Genomic DNA, 16,081 nt, shown 5'->3' on the forward strand with positions numbered 1-16,081 from the left:
CCAGAGGGGCAGGAGAGCAGCCTCTGTTTCTAGATGATGCTTCTGATAGCTGTTCCTGAGGGTACTTGGGATTCTGGTGAACCCTTTAGTCCCTGGTTACTCCATCCAATTCCCTCCTCTCCACCCTGGCTTCTACCAGCACCCTTCCTTTCTCTGGCTGGCAGGGCGTTCTCTTTCCAGGCTCCCCTCCTCCCTGCTGCCTACAGCCTTAGCTCTGTGCTGAACTTCACAGCCTGCGTGTCTGGGCTGTTGTCAGGGCATGGAAAGCTCCACGGTTCAACCTGTATCTTAGGATTCTGGTCCACTTCACTCTTTGCCCAGTCACCTGTGCTAACCGCCTAGGAATAGAATGCTTTGGGGTTCATTTTACCCTGTGCTGCACCCAGCTCGGTGCCTATCCCCTGCTCCATAAATACTCGTGGAGTTTAACAAACAAAACTTCAAACCCAGGCGAGCAAGGCCAAAAGATGTAGTGGCTGAGTTCTGATACAAACGAACATTCCTTGGAGATTAGGCATCAGGCTTTACGCTCACCACTCCAAAAAAAAAAAAAAAAAAAAAAAGAGTCGATCAAATTTAACCAAGTAAGTGGTTATTTCCTGTCTGGACTTGGGATTTTAAAGCTGGCTCAACACAGTGCAGTCCACCGGGCAGGAATACGAGCTGATGGGGGGGTAGGGGGTGGGGGTAGGCTTGCAGATCTGGGCTCTTTGCAGCAAGAGGGGAAAGGTAGGACATTGGGGATCAAGGTGGGGACCCCGGATGAGGAGAATTCGTAGCCCAGGGGACAATGGGAAGCACCCGGAGATAGGCAGGAGTTGCCCGAGTTGAACTAAGTTGGCGCAGCCTTTCAGGTTTCGCGTCTCGCGGCGCCCACGTGGGGAAGGGGGCGGGGAGCGGAGGGAGGGCAGGTCCAGAGCGGAGGGGCGGGGGTGGAGTGGTGGTGGGGAGACTGAAGGAAATGAGACAACCTTTTCCTCCCACGGATTCAGGCTCCTCTGGAGTGTGCAGGGCTCTGGGAGTTCCGAGGCCCGGGTTCACGCGTCCCTCTGCTCAGGTCTGACCCGGAGGGCCGCCCCAAATTGCTCTCGGGCTCACGTGTGCCCCAGACACAGGGCGCAGCCCCACTTTGCCGCGCCCCTCCCTGGGTGATCTGATCCACTCCAGACCCCTCCCGGCTCGGTCCCCAGAAGTGCGTGCCTGCGGTGCCCAGAGAAGAAGGTAAGCTGCTCCCCTGAAGCGCGCTCAGGGAGCCAAGGACACCCTAATTCTTCTGAGCGGGAACTCTTCAGCGCTCTTAGGATCAGAAACCTCTGCTTTGTTCCGGAACCCCTGTCCAGGTGTTAGTACGGATCCTGCTTTCTTCTCCTGCTTCCTCTTCCTCCTGCGTCTCCAGCCTCTGGCTCCTCTTTAGCTGGTCAGACCATTCTCATCCCCCTGCCTCCGCAGCCAGGCTTTGGAGAGCCAGTGAGTTGCAAATCTGGGCGCTTCTCTAGCTGCTCCAACTCCAGGAGCTTGGCAGAGCGGCCTAGCCCGCGGCGGTGGCAGGCTTTGGCTTTGGGTTTGCCGGGGACCACCCACCTGAAGTCGGCCTGGTGTACACTGAAGTACTTACCTGGTTCCTCTCGGAGCCACCGAACTATTGGCACTCATTTGGCGACCGCCCAGATCCCCGAGATCAGAGTGGACTGTGGCGTGCAAAGGCTGTTGGCGCCCCCTAAAGCCTTAAATGGGACTCTCTGGCGCTGGAGAGGGGCTTACTCATTCCCTCAGCACTTATGGGGCGGGGGGGGGTGGGGGGGGGCGGGGGTGAAGGCTCCCGAAGGCTCGGAATTCAGGAAAGCGCCCATTGTGGGTCATGAAGACCACGAGGAAGGTTCTGAAGCAGGCGAGAGCGAGCGCGTTGAGTAGTTTCATTTTCCCTCCTTAGTTAAGCTCACAGCATCAAGCCTGTGGCAGGAACTTCTAGAAGTCCCGACTTTACAAATGGGCAAAATGAAACCAGCGAGCAGGCGGAACTGAGCCACGCAGTCTGCAAAGGGTCCAGCCTGGATTTGGATCTCAGCTGGTCTGTGCCGCACACCCCAAGTCCAGCCCTACAGATGGTTCCTCTGTCCAGTCTGAGCAAGAATCTGCCACTTCCTGCCTGCTCACACCCGGGGAGACCAAGCCTTTGCCTTTTATAGCAAATACATCGCGATTCCATTCAGATCCAAAGCATTTATGTAGTTCCAGCTGCAGTCCCAGATCAGTCGAGAGGGTTGTGCCGGTCAGCCTCACGGTTTAGCCCCTCCTTCTCCCCCAGGCAGTCAAATTTGTATTCCTCCTCGGCAGGCTGACTTAAGGGTCAAGTCCTGGGTTGAGGAGGCCAGGTCATAGGGTCAGACCATTAGCCTTGGTGATGCTTTCCTGTAGTTGTGTTTTCTCTTCTGAAAAGTAGACAATGGGCCAGGTGTGGTGTAGCACACCTGTGATCCTAGCACTTGGGCGGTGGAAGCAGGAGGATCAGGAGTTCAAGGTCATCTGAGGTCCCAAAAGGAGTTTGAGTCCAACCTGGGTTCCACAAAATACCAAAATCAAAAACCAAATCAAGAAAATAGTAAAGATGGTAGAGTTTATCTTTATTTTGTTTTAGATTTATTTTATTTTGTGTTTATGTGCATGTGTGTGTGTGTGTGTCTGCCACACGTGTTTTAATTGTGTCCCTTAAGAGAAGTCTGGTAGTATCCGGAGGCATCTTTGTCCACCGCCATGTAAGTGGGGGAGGATGTTGGATTGTTCAGGAGAACCACCTTCCCACAGTGCAGTTATCTGGCCCACAATGCTTGGGTTAAGTCCCCCTGGCTTCGAGTATCAGTTCACAGAGAGCCAGTATTCTAACTCTCCGGCTTTCATCATCTGTTTTAGCTGATTACCCCAGCCCCTGTTCTCCTATCTCTCCCCCACTGCCAGGGCCAGAATTCCCTTGCTGAATTCCCACCAGGCCATGCTACTACCTTGCCCGACACCTTTGGTTTTTCTCCATTGTTAACAGAAAGGGCCCGGATCTATAAGTGTTCGTCAAGTATTAACAGCAATAACAGTGCAAACCCTGAGCCACTCTTTATAGGGTGAAATCTAACCAGTGACCTCATACACCAGCCCCAGACTTCTCTGCCCATCCTCACCCTCCAGCCTTCCACCATGCTACCAACACATCCCAGCTCACTGCTGCTTTGCTGTTCTGACCTCTTGGAATCCTTCCCTGTGGCTTGGCAAACACCTCATCATTCTTCGGTCTAGAACTCAGTCTCTTCTGGATGAGGCTTTTCCACTCCTTATGGCAGCTTCATTGTTCCCTGCGGCCCTAGCCAGCCCCCTCTTTATCTCTCCCGCTTGTTAGAATTTACAAGGGACCCCTTGCTCACCTCTCCACTGATATCCGCATTCTGAGAGCCTGCTCACAGTGCCTGCTGAGCTCACAGGCTTTGGACGTTGCTGTCTGTGTTCAAATCCCAGCTTTGCCACTTGTAAACTCTATGACCTTGCGCAAGTGGGCTCCGACTCTGAAAATCTTACAGGAAGAGCATTGTGCCATCTCTGCAGACCAGTGTGCTAACCAATAGGATAACTGTTCAAGACCGAGGGCTTGCTCAGTGCCACGCTCACTCCATGAGTTTTGACTTGCCTGATCCCTATAACGTCTCCAGAAAGTTCATCCAGAGGTACAGAGAGGCTACAGAGTTTGCCTAAAGTCAGTCACACAGCTCATTAGTGGTGGGGCCAACATTTGCATACACATTTGCATTTCAGAACACACACTCTTCTCCCTATGTAGGTAAGGAAGGGGTTTAGTTTGTAGCAGACTCAGGAAATGCTCAATAAATGTGAGCTGAGATTTGTTGACTTACTAGTGGGAGCCTGAACCCATAGTTTTTCTTTTTAACCTGTACCACACTTAGGATCCAAGACTGTACTGTCCAGACGGTTCTGTTCTGACTGGCCTGTCCGCAGCCCTGGTTTTCCTTCCCCCTTTTACCTTACTTGCAGCTACTGAAGAGAAGGGCATTGACCCCCAGTCATGCTGACCTGGCTATAGAGCTTAAGTATGCCTAGTCAAGGCAGGGACAGCACTCAGTCTTTGGGGGGGGGGGTGACAGAAGAATGCAATTAACACTCCCATTTGCAGGAGAGAGGTTCAGACATGAAGTAGGGGACTCTGGGTGGGTGGGGGGTGTGAATAAATGCTGGCTCCCCCTCCTTCTACTAGCGGACTATGCCTTCTCGTTTATCTACTAAAGGTAAAATTTGGTAAGGGATTTTAATGCTCATTAAAATGGAGTGTTGGAGAACCGGGTTTGGAGCTGACTGCTGACCCTGAACACTAGGTTACAGCTGATCGCTTTGCCAGCTTAGAATCCTGTTTCCCCCAAAGCAGCTTCCTTTGGCTTTGAAAGCTGGGTCTGCTCCTTGCAGGTTCGGGGGGCCTTGCTCTGTTGGGCCAAGTTTGACTCCATTGCCCTAATCCCTGCACATTTGTGTACTCTGCCTTCGCACTCAGCTGTTCCACACAGAGTTTGCTCACTCCAGCAGGCTGTTCCCTAAACTCTAATGGGATGAGATCACTTTGTGTGGTCTGGGAAACACTCCGGTGAGGATGAGGGCTGCTTCACAGGGTGCATCAGGGTGATCACTTTCCCATTCACTAGTCCATATGAGAACTTGCAGTTTCCCACCCTAGACCCGTTCTGTCACTTACTGCCTTGCTCCATCACCAGCTGCTGATGCCAGAAGCAGGTTTCCCTAGGCTATTAAAGATGGGAAGGAAAAGCCAGACCCAAGACCTGGGCATCTCTTTTATTTGACATTTGGATAGTCTGATCCAGAAAATGACCTGCTCAGAGTGGTGGATGGGGAGTCAGTTGGTACCAGGGCCTCTGAGGTCATGCCCCCGTTGGCTTTCTCCATGTATCATTCTTCCTGGTCTCTGTGAAATGTACCCTGCTGTTAGACTCCATGCAAATCCCACATTTGGCTTATGAAGAGATGTTTTGGTCCAATATTATGATCACGGCCTGAATCTTTGTATGTCACTTTGAACTTGGAATGCTGGTGTAATGTGCAACTCAGTGCCTGGTGCTGGAGACACACAGACACGACCCTTCTCAACCTGGTCATAGACCTTGATGTGATAGACACATGATCACCAAAGTGTGATCAGTAAGGAGAAAAATGAGTGTTCAATAGAGTCAGTCCATCTTGCAAGAAGAGTCTAGAAGAAGCTTGCTGGGCTTGGGGGCGGGGCGAGGCCATCAAGGAGCATGAGTATCAGGAAATCCATTCACAAGGCAGGAGATCTAAGAAGGGCTCTGCAGATCTTTAGGGGTTTGGTGGGGACTGGAGGCCCAGGGATGGGCTTGGGGAGGCGTGGCTTGTCAGCAGTCCAACTGTCTGTCCTTGTATTGCTAGGGACAATGGAGTGGGCGTTCCCAGTTCAGGTGTGCAGACTGCTTTGAATGGTGCCTCTGCTTTCTATCTCTGCTGGCCTTGTTTCCTCCTGGGGCCAGGGGATCAGAGCCTGGGGGTGGAGCAGGGACACTGTCTCCAGTGAGCAAAGAAACCATAGTCCAAAGAAAGCTGAGCCCGGTAGCCGTGCATGGTTGTTTTGTTTTCTTTTCAAAGCCCTGGCTGGTAAACTGTGTGGATGGGCCCTCTAGAGCCCCGGCTTTGGAACAGTTCCCTGTATAGCAACTAGAAATCTGTATGGATGCCTAAGTAAGGGGTCAGTTTCTCAGACTTAGGGAGAGAGGGGCCGAGGTAGAAAAGGAGGAGGGAAAGGAAAGCGAGACAGAGATTTGTGGGGAACACAGAGTGTGCACGAGAAGAGATGGAGGGTACTGTTAGGGCCTATTCTAATCCAGCAGGTCAGAGGCTATCAGGGGTGACGTGATGCACTTCCCGGAGCCCAAAGCCTTTTGTGTGCACTTACTGCATAAAGCTGCTGTAGGTGATGGGCACATCTGCTTGCTGGTTCCCTAACTGATGCAGGCACCTCTGCACTCCAAACCTGACTCTGCCTACCATTCAGCACCCCGGGCAAATGCGGGCAAATGCAGGCACTTTCGGAGAGAGAGTGAACAAAAGCCCTCGTTAGCACCAGAGGCAAATGTGCCCCCACCTTCAGGATGTCCATAAACGGAATGGAGAGATAGGAAGACAGCTCCGCAACACAGGGGTGAGCGAGGTCAAGACAAAGATGATAACAACGTAACAGTCCAAAAATTGAATTTCCCCTCCAGTCCCAAGATAGAAGAGGGAAAAGACTTGGGCCCTGCTGCCAGCCAGAGCAGGAACTTGTCTCCCCAAGAGACTTTACACAGCACTGGCCACTTCTCAAACCACCTCCCCACAGACGGTGAGGGTGGAGGACGAGGACCACATCCTGACCAGTACTGAGCAGCACTGCTCAGATCTAAACCTGAGTTTTGCACGAGGACCCCGGGGTGGGGAGTGTCACTGGACCTCTTTCCTTCTCTTCCTAACATCTGATGAGCTCTCTTTCCGCGGGTTTTTACTGTTTGTTTTATTGTTACTTAACTGGCTTAGTGAGGGTGGATAGCCTACGCTGGCTCTTTAGAGGCCCCAGGGCCCAGGCCTTGACCCTAACAACTCCGGAAACAAGGACAGAGGAAATTTATTCCATCCCGAGCTCGGGGCATGGAGGCAGGAGAGGGTATCCTCTTCTGAAGACCATCTAACCTACCCTGGAGAAAAGGACTCCAGGAGGGATGGAGCTTTATTTAGATATGTTTGTCTCATTGAGTCTCTGCTCTGAGGGGTGTGTGCAAATGTGTGTGTGTGTGCATGCATTCCTGTGTGTGTGTGTGTGTGTGTGTGTGTGTGTGTGTGTGTAGGAGGGAGGGAGGGGGGAGAGAGAGAGAGAGAAAGAAGGGAGGGAAGGAGGGAGAGAGAGAGAGAGAGAGAGAGAGAGAGAGAGAGAGAGAGAGAGAGCGCAAACGAACAGGAACACCACATTCATAGCTAAAAGGCAGATCCAGTACCAGATGCCAGCCATAGACTCAGCCATCCAGCCCAGCTCCAGACTATCTCAGGACAGTGTCTGGCTATTAAAGATAGGCTACATGAGATCTTGCCCACCTGACAATAAGAAAAATGATTTTGCATTAAGCCCTGGGTTCAATTCCCAGAACTGCACAAACTGGGTTTGATGGAGCATGCCTGTCATCCCAGCACTTGGGAGGAAGAGGTAGGAGGAGGATCGGAAGCTCAAGGTCATTGTCAGCTACATAAAATAAGTTCATAAGTTCAAGGCCAGAAAGCAAGCAAGCAAGAGAGCAAGCCAGTGGGAACAGCCATTTCCTCCCGCTCTCTTTCCCCTCAGCCTTGCCTTCTCTGCTTGGGGGAGAGGGCTCTTTTACTTTCTTCCTTCTCTTGCCCCAGATTTGATCCCGGAGGCAGCCCGCACTTTGTCCTCCACTGTGAGAAGAGGCGGAAGTGCTACTCAGCAGAGGGGCCACCATAAACTTGTCTGGAAAACAAGGCTTTTCCCAGAACACCCACAATGAGTGAAACCCCGCCCCTTGCCCTGTGCCCTCCTGTCACTCAGAAGGGCTGTAGCCCGGAGGAGCATACTTCAGGGGATCTTCTTCCTGTTCAGAGACGGATAGTCACAAGGATTGGCTCAGTCTGTCTCCCCAGGCGCCTATACAAACAGCCGGCTGTCCTTTTCGCTTGCTTGTCTTGTTAGGACAAGACAGGTCACGGCAGCCCTCCGGGTAGGGGCTGGTGGCACCTCTAGGGGAAGAAGACAGGCGCCTTACTTTCTCAAGGTTCTCTGGCCAGTGTGCCTGCCTGCCTCTGCATTGGCTCCCAGAGGTGCAATAGTGAACCCCTAGATGGGGCTGCAACATTTACAGGTGTGGATCTGTGTCCCGAGGGGCACCTGCTGAAGTGTCCAGGTTCTTAGGTCCCACTGCAAAGAACTGAACCAGTTGGGCATGCTTAGAAATAGAAACAGTTTGTTAACAAAAAGAAAAGCTCTCCCAGGAGTGGGAATGGGCTGGCGAGTTGAGGGAACACTTGTGCTCCAAAGCACTGCACTGGGCACTGAGCCGTTACAGGACGTTTACAGAGAACTGGCCTTCTCTCTTTTGTGTTTCTCACTGTTCCTTGAGTTTGTTGTATGAAGCCCAGACAGGGAAGGGCTTCATCTTTCTCTATGAAAGATGACTTTTATATGTTAATATTGATGTCACTTTCTCTGGTCTTCGCTACTCGACTACTAGGAAGGGCTCTGAACTGCTACTGGTCTACTGCAAGGACTGTCTCCAGGGTGACCCCCTGAGAATCTTATGCAAATTCTAAAACACCTTGGACAGTGCTCTGGGAAGCACCCTGTGAAAGTGGGACATCTTTGGCTCACACAGACGGCTTGGTGGCCTTGCTGTGTTTGCTCAGCTCAGCAGATCACCATTTACTGATAACTCACATACAAGCTAGGCTTCATTCTAGGCCCTGGAGACAGAGATATACAAGGTACTCTATTTGTCCGAGAAGTCAGAGACCCAGTGTAGAGACAGATGGAGCCAGAGGTAGGAATGTAGCATCTCACTGTCTATCCTTCATACTGAAATACACTCTCTGGAAGCAGGGAGCACCCTGCCCATACCTAAATTGCTATGGCCCACTATGAATGGAAGTTCTCACATAGTCCCAGGACTCAATAAATGAATGTCTTCCTAGTTTGTTTTCTGTGGCTGTAATTGCTCAGGCTGGACATTTTATTATTATTACTTTTTAAAAGGTCTTTTTAATACACAGCTCTGAAAGCCTAGCTTAGTCCTAGTGAAGGCTTCCCTGCAGGATCATGGTGGTGTAGATGGCTTTGAATGGCCAGACAGAGCAAGCAGTGTAGCTCAGGTCTTGCCCCTTCGTCTTATACAGTCACCCATGCAGGCAGGCATAGGACCTAATCCATGACTCTATCTCATCCTAATTGACTCCAAAAGGCCACCTGCAAATGTCATTTACACGTAACTTGGGGATGAGGTTTCTAATAAGTGAATTCTCAGAAACGCATCCAAGCCATTTTAGATGTGACCATCTGAGATGCAGGGAAAGACAAAGTGATGTGAGCTTCCAGAGGAGGGACACATCAGCCGAGTCTGGACGGCAAGTCCAAAGGGAGACGGGAGGGGAGAATGAGAAGAGAGATGTAGGTAGAGGGGCGGATGAGGGTGCTGTGGTGGGAGAGAAGGGAGGTGAGTCTGCCGAAGTGCAAAGTCTCCACCAGGAGGGTCTTGATGAAGCATCTGAACTTGACTTTGGAAGCACTGGGGAACTCCTGCCGGGTTTCCTAGAGGAGAGAGCACATCCAGGCGTCACTGTGATGACAGGACTTCCCGGCTGTGGAGGAGACACTGGAAAAGAACCAGGCAGATGTCAGATGAGCAGCCATGATGTCACTGTAGTGTGAGGTGTGTAAAGGGCCTGGAATCTGGAGTCAGATGGACCTCTGTTTGCCTCCCAGACCTCAGCACACCCCTTTGCTACTTGGGCTAGATGGTGAATGAGAGTCTGTCTTCTCTGAAGGCAGGAATTCCGATTCCTCATTCATGGGTAATACGGCTAGTGTTGGAATTCTGTATGGCATGAAATGCCTCCAATCATGTTTTAGCTATAATGGGCACGTGATTATTATTATTTTTTTTAATATTGTGGCAATCATCCAGGCAGAAACTAATAAGTTTCTAAGACACCAGTCACAGGGGTGGAGAACTGGGCACAGACTCAGGAAACACTTGGCACCGAAGTCACCACGATCTGGTGACTGCTTGGATGAAGGAGTACAGAAGGGCAGGAGCCCATGATGACTGGGCCATTTTGGCCTGGGCAACCTGGGGAAGGATAGTAGAGCCATTCATTGGCAGAGGGGAGGGAGGGGGCAGCGGGGGTGGCATGTGGAGGGAGGGGAGGTGCAGCATGGCAGGCGAGGGCAGTGAGCTCAGTTTCAGACTGGCCAACTTGGAAGCCTCAAGGACAGGTGGTGAGAGGTGTCTGGGCAGACGGCTTCATGAGTTTGGCATTCAAGAGAGGCCTGAAAAGAAGATTCATGAGCCAGCTCTTAGCCAGAGGCAGTGAAGTCATGTTACGTGTCATTTGGTCAGGGAGAGCTATGGGGTACGGGAAGAGGGCCACAAGTAGTGCTTACTTTTCAATGTTTACCCATTGTTTATTTTAAGACAGGGTCTTATGTAGCCCAGGCTGGCCTCAAACTTTCTGTATAACTGAGGGTGACCTTGAACTTTAGATCCTCCTGCCTCTGGGATTACAGGTGTATATCACCAAGCCTGGTTTATGTGGTTTACGCTTGGTGAGCACTCTACCTATGGAGCCACACCACTAGGTCCAGGTAGTGGTTTTTATGCGTACTGTGCATTCTAAAGCCTTGTATTAATAATCCTAATTACGAGCAACTAAGCACCATCAGGCAGGGGATTGTTGAAGAGTCTGAACTTCAGAATACAAGTGGCACCAAGGAGGACTCCTATTAATGTACCTATTTCGTAGCTGAGTAAACTGAGGCGCAGAGGTGATGAATGACTTATCCACATAACTCTCAATGACAGACCCAGGATTTTCACCCAGCTTGTCAGGATCCATGCCTGTGCCAGGCTGCTGCGAGAGCAGGGGTTGCTAGGATGCCACACAGAGCTCCAGGAGAGGAAAACAGAAGACTCTGTGAAGGCAGAATTGGAATGGGACTTGCAGAGAGCAAGACGACACGGGAGACTGGACTGTGGGACAGAAGCATTTCCGGAAAGCAGGGATCAAGAGCCCAGGATCAGGTCAAGTCCACATAGGGTGAAGTGCCCATTGACCAGTGGATAAGAAGGCTATTGAGTGATGAGCTGGTGAGGGGGTTAGCGAGAAGACCGAGTTAATGAGCAAGCAGATGGTGAGGAAGTACCACTGAGCTTCACAGGCAATTATTGACAGAGCTCGTGTGGAGGTCAGCAAAGAGAGAAGACAGGCAGAGTCCACACAGAGGCATGAGTTCTAGGAAGCCCGGAAGAGAAGCCCCAGCACATAGGGGAGAATGCCTATGATTGTAGCGGGTGTGGGAAAGCCTTCTGGTGCAGCTCATCTCTTATTCACTGTCAGAGGATTCACACTGGAGAGAAGTTTTTGGATGTAATGGGTGTCATTAAAAAAATTCTCTCAGAGTTTCTGCTGAGTTAAACACCAGAGGATGCACACGAGAGAGCCATATGCCATCTCCTGGGGTGAGCATCTCTTTGCTCACTTTCCTTTCCAGAAAGATCTTTGATATTTTGGCCTATGTTCTGGGCAGCAGCCACATGCACAGCGAAATAAGGAAGTCCTGGAGGGGCCCTGCTGCACAAGACCTGAGTGAGATATCCAGAATCTCTGTGAAAAGCATGTCATGGTGATGCATGCTTGGAATCTCAGCAATGGGGAGGTGGAGACAAGGGCATGGATCTCTGGGACTCTCTAGCCAATTAGCCTAGCATACTTGGTGAATTCCAGACTGATGAAAGACCCCGTCTCAAAAGAAAAAAAAATGGGGGGGGGATAGAAAAGGTAGGTGACACTTGAGGTGTTGACCTCTGGCTTCCACACACACATGCACCCATACTTGCACACACATGTGCACACGTGTACACACACAAACACCAAAAGTCCGGGGTGGATGTTTCAAACACTCTACCATTCATAGGTGGAGCACAGAAACTTTCTTTCACAATACCCAGTGATGAATCATCACTTGTAGAATCCAGACAGGTAAAATTCAGGGACAACATGCCGCCCTCCAGTCCCCAACCCTGCCAGCTCCTGGGGTTTGTCCTCAGAAGGGTCTTCAAGGTACCATGGCATGCTGGGGTGCCTTATCCTCTGTGGAAATAGGCACCTTCTCTGTAGATGTCAGGGAGTTGAGAGTGACCGCTGGTGTAGGCCTTGAGGAAGGAGGGGACCCCCAGGGACCCTTGCCCTGGGAGGTTTCTGGGGAAGAGTCACCTGTACCTGCCTGGACCCAAGAATCCTGGTTCTGGGAGCAGAGGGGGAGGTGACGGGGATGAAGACTGTGAGGGAGGGCCAGGGTGAAAGGAAAGGTGTGGCTTTCAGTGCGTCTGCGTCGTCGAATGACTCCGGGTGATATGGCTTCTGTCATTCAAGTTTGTCGTATGAGAAAATCTAGTTCCCCTGTAACGATTTGTTGCTGGGCACAGGAACACCAACTCAGCAAAGCCTTCTGAGGTGACTTCCTCATCTTGGGGCAAAGACAGTTTCTGGGCTTTGGGGACCTAGGATTCTTTTCCTCAGACAGGGACCATGGAGGGTTAAAGCCTTAACTCAAGCAAGAAATGCTACTTTGTCCCAGCTCCTGACGCTAACATCCCAGAGGCACAGGGCTAGAATTAAGATCTGGCTTTCAACCTTGTAAATATTCTGTGGTTGAAATGGCATCTTTGCTCTTGGAAGTACCCCAGTGAAATGGACACACCTTCTTAGAGGGCCTCTGACGGGCTTTCCCAGAGACATGCTGCCCTGAATCCAAAGGCCATGGGAAAGGGCCTTGGGTGTGTGTGTGTGAGCTTGTGTATGTGTGCAAGTATGCTTGTGGGTATGGGAATGTGTGTATGTGTGTGTCTATCTATAGGTGTGTGTGTATGTGTTCCTGTGTCTATATGCATGTGTCTCTCTGTGTATGTCTGTGTGTGTGTGTGTGTGTGTGTGTGTGTGTGTGTCTGTATAAGTCTGTGCAGGTATGCATATCTGTGACTGTATGTGTATGGGTGTATGTGTCAGTGTGTTTCTTTGTGTCTTTACACCTACAGCAACAATTCAGCTGTATTATTTGCTTCATTTTCTTCCTCTGGGTGTCAGAAAACAGGAACATGGCATCTTTCGAAAGTTGTAGTTCAGACTTGGAGGTTTCATGGGTCTGTGGAGAGACACTTGAGGAAGCAGGGATGAATGGGGATATGGGCACAGTGCACAGGGCCTTTGGCTGGGTGGTGGTGGTATGCACATACAAGGCACCGCAGCAGAAGAGGGAGGAGCCACAGGTGCCTTGCCCTACCCTTCTATGGGAGACCAGGGTAAGCAGATATTCTTCCCCAGGAGGGTGTGCTGATGGCTCAGCACAGATGTGACTCTGTGAAGACATGTAACCCTTGATGTGGCTTTTGTCCAAGCCTCTGTTTCTGAATGTTCTGTCAAGGGAAAAGGCTGGGCGTGTGGAGTGAGTGCAGAGAACGGTGTGTTATATGATAATTAATAGTTTATCTTCTATACTCCATTATAGAGAACACTGGAGTGTCATGGTACACATGGAAGCTTGGGACTGAGGTAGACAGGTACCTTAGACAGGATGCCTTATAGATTCAGCCTATACTGATTGAAAAAGGGTCTTCATCCAGGTGTGATAGCCCACACCTTTATTCCAGCACCCAGGAGGAAGAGGCAGATAGATCTCTGTAAGTTTGAGGTCAGCTGGTCTATATAGTGAGTTTCAGGCCAGACTGGTCTATAAAGTGAGTTCTAGGACAGCCAAGGCTACATCAGAGAAACCCTGTCTTGAAAAACCAAACTAAACCAAATAAACAAATAAAACCCAGCCAACTAAACAAAAGCTCTCATAACTTGGAAGAGGAACTATTTTAGTTAGGGTTACTATGGCTGTGACAAAACACCGTGAGAAAGCGAAGGGTTTATTTGGCTTACACTTCCTCATCACTGTTCATTATGACGGAAGTCAGGACAGAAACCTGGAAGCAGAAGTTGATGCAGAGGCCATGGAGGAATACTGCTTGCTGGCTTACTCCCCATGGCTGGTCCAACCTCATCATTCAGAGTGCTGGGGTTGCAGATATGAGCTGCATGCCACGTACAATCGTGTCTTTATAGGAGGATGCATTCCATAGGAGTTGCTGAGCCTGCCTGGTGTTTTCATTGAATACCACACTGGAAAGCTGGAGTGGGAACAGTGTACTTGTGTGTACAGTTTCACAGCATGAACAGACTTGCACGGATTTGAATTGTTAAGGGATCTTCTTGCAACTCCAGATTTCCTAATTGATGACACCTCAGCATCTGTGCTGGTGTAGTCATAGTTTTGGCAGGAGACCCTTCATTCTGGAGCGGCATAGCCAGCTGGGCCTGTAAACCCAGTGGGTCTGTGGTTGTTCACGATGGGCACAGACATCTGTCGAGTGTGTCTGTTTACAAGTTTTAAAAAATAACGTTAAGTTTTTATTGTTATTTTATTTGCATGACTATTTTGTGCATATATATATCTGTGCACCACTTGGGGTACTGGCAGAGGCCCAAGGGGTGGTTGGACCCCCTGGCACTGGATTTACAGGTGGTTGTGAAAGTTGCCTCTGGAAGAGCATTCAATGTTTAATTTTTTTATTTTATATTTTAAGTTTTATTTTTTATATATAAGTGTTTTGCTTGCATATATATGTAGGTACCAGGCACCAGCCTGGTGCCCAAGAAGGTCAAAAGAAGGATTCCCCTGGAACTGGAGTTGTTGACAACCCTGAGCCATCATGTAAGTGCTGGGAATTGAACCTGGGTCCTCTACAAGAATAAGTACTATTAACCAATGACCTGTCTCTCTAGCCCCTAATGTTTTTAAAGAGATGTATTTTATTTTTAAATATGTATATGTGTTCTTGTATAGGTATTTGCATATGAGTGTGGGTACCAAAGGTGTCAGAGTCTCTGGAGGTGGAGTTACAGGTGGTTGTGAACTGCCTGATGTGGGTGCTGGGAACTGAACTCATATCCTCTGGAGGAGCAGTATGCACTCTTAACCACCGAGTCATCTCTCCAGCCTCTCTGTTCAGTTTTAAAAATATTGTCTTAGTATAATGTGGATCAAACATCCATAGAGCCCTTGATACAGATGGGCTGAGTGCCAGTGGGTTGGGGAGAAAGATGTAAGACAATGGTGGTCCTGGCTGGGATGTTGCGCAGGGTTGGCTGGGGAAGACCTCTATGTTGTGATCAAGGAAGTATCCAGCTTCGGCTCTGCCTGCTCAGGTGATCAGCAGCTTGTTTGTGCTGCTTGGAGCTGAATCTGCATGGAGCAGGCTCTGTGTGCCTACCAGATCAGCTACCCCCAATGAAGAATGATCCAGGATGTACAGGTGGAGTATGATTTCTCCCCACCCATAGGGTAGCCAGCTCAGCCTAGGACTTCCACTTAGCTTCCTCTAGATCCCCGCTGGTCTTCCTTGAGACTCCAAGATCTCTAAGGTTTAGGATTTTTAGTTTCCTTTTGGATTTCTCAGACTCCTTATATGTATGTTTTGGTTTTCACAAGGAGTGTGTCTTGATTTATTCTTTGACAATTTCATGCATATATATATATACACACATGTATATATATATATATGTGTGTGTGTGTGTGTATATATATATTGATCATATAAGCAGTCCATTGCCTTCCCAACCCCAGGGAACCCATTCCTTTTCCCAGCAGGTTCCCCCTCTCCTTGTGGCTTTCCTTTTGTTTCTTGTGACTCTCTGAGTTTAACTAGGGCTCTTTGCATGAGTATGGGCAGGACCTTATTTCCTGACACTGCTCCAGCAACTTTACAATGGTTGCCCTCCTGAAGAAGGTGAATCTGGCCGACACAGCGGCCATTAACTGCTAACAGCCCCTTGGGCTGGAGTGGGCATAGGCTGGGGTGGTTCACGAGCCCTCCACATCCACGCTATGTTCTGTTTTAGCCACAATAGTGTCCTTACAAGTCATGTTAGGGACTGTGAGGTCAATGCAGCAAAGAGTGTGATCAGCGGGAAAGTAGCCTTTGTGTGTGTGTGTGTGTGTGTGTGTGTGTGTGTGTGTGTGTGTGTGCTGGTTTTTTGTCGTCTGCAGATGCCTGGGATCCATCCGTCTCAGGAGACCTGCAGTAGAAGAGAAAGGTTTTGTGGATGAAGCCGGGATAGGAATAAAACAGTGGCTAGTGGACCACATGTTTTAACAGGTGTCCTGAATTAAGGAGCCAGGGATCTGCCAGCATGTCCTTCCCATGCCGCCCGC

General features: G+C 50.0%; 1 protein-coding gene across 2 annotated transcripts in view; it reads left to right on the forward strand.

Moving 5' to 3' along the window:
• The first annotated feature begins 939 nt into the window (after window positions 1-939).
• Window positions 940-16,081, forward strand: part of Eva1a (eva-1 homolog A, regulator of programmed cell death) — a 51,800-nt gene continuing 36,658 nt past the window's right edge. Inside the window, exon 1 of one of the 2 annotated variants that reach the window (XM_042273503.2) lies at window positions 940-1,221. The gene's annotated coding sequence lies outside the window, so the exon portion shown is untranslated. The remainder of the gene's footprint in view (window positions 1,222-16,081) is intronic. The other variant, XM_042273504.2, reaches the window with a different exon arrangement.

Source organism: Peromyscus maniculatus, chromosome 3, assembly GCF_049852395.1.
Source record: "Peromyscus maniculatus bairdii isolate BWxNUB_F1_BW_parent chromosome 3, HU_Pman_BW_mat_3.1, whole genome shotgun sequence".
Lineage (NCBI taxonomy): Eukaryota > Metazoa > Chordata > Mammalia > Rodentia > Cricetidae > Peromyscus > Peromyscus maniculatus.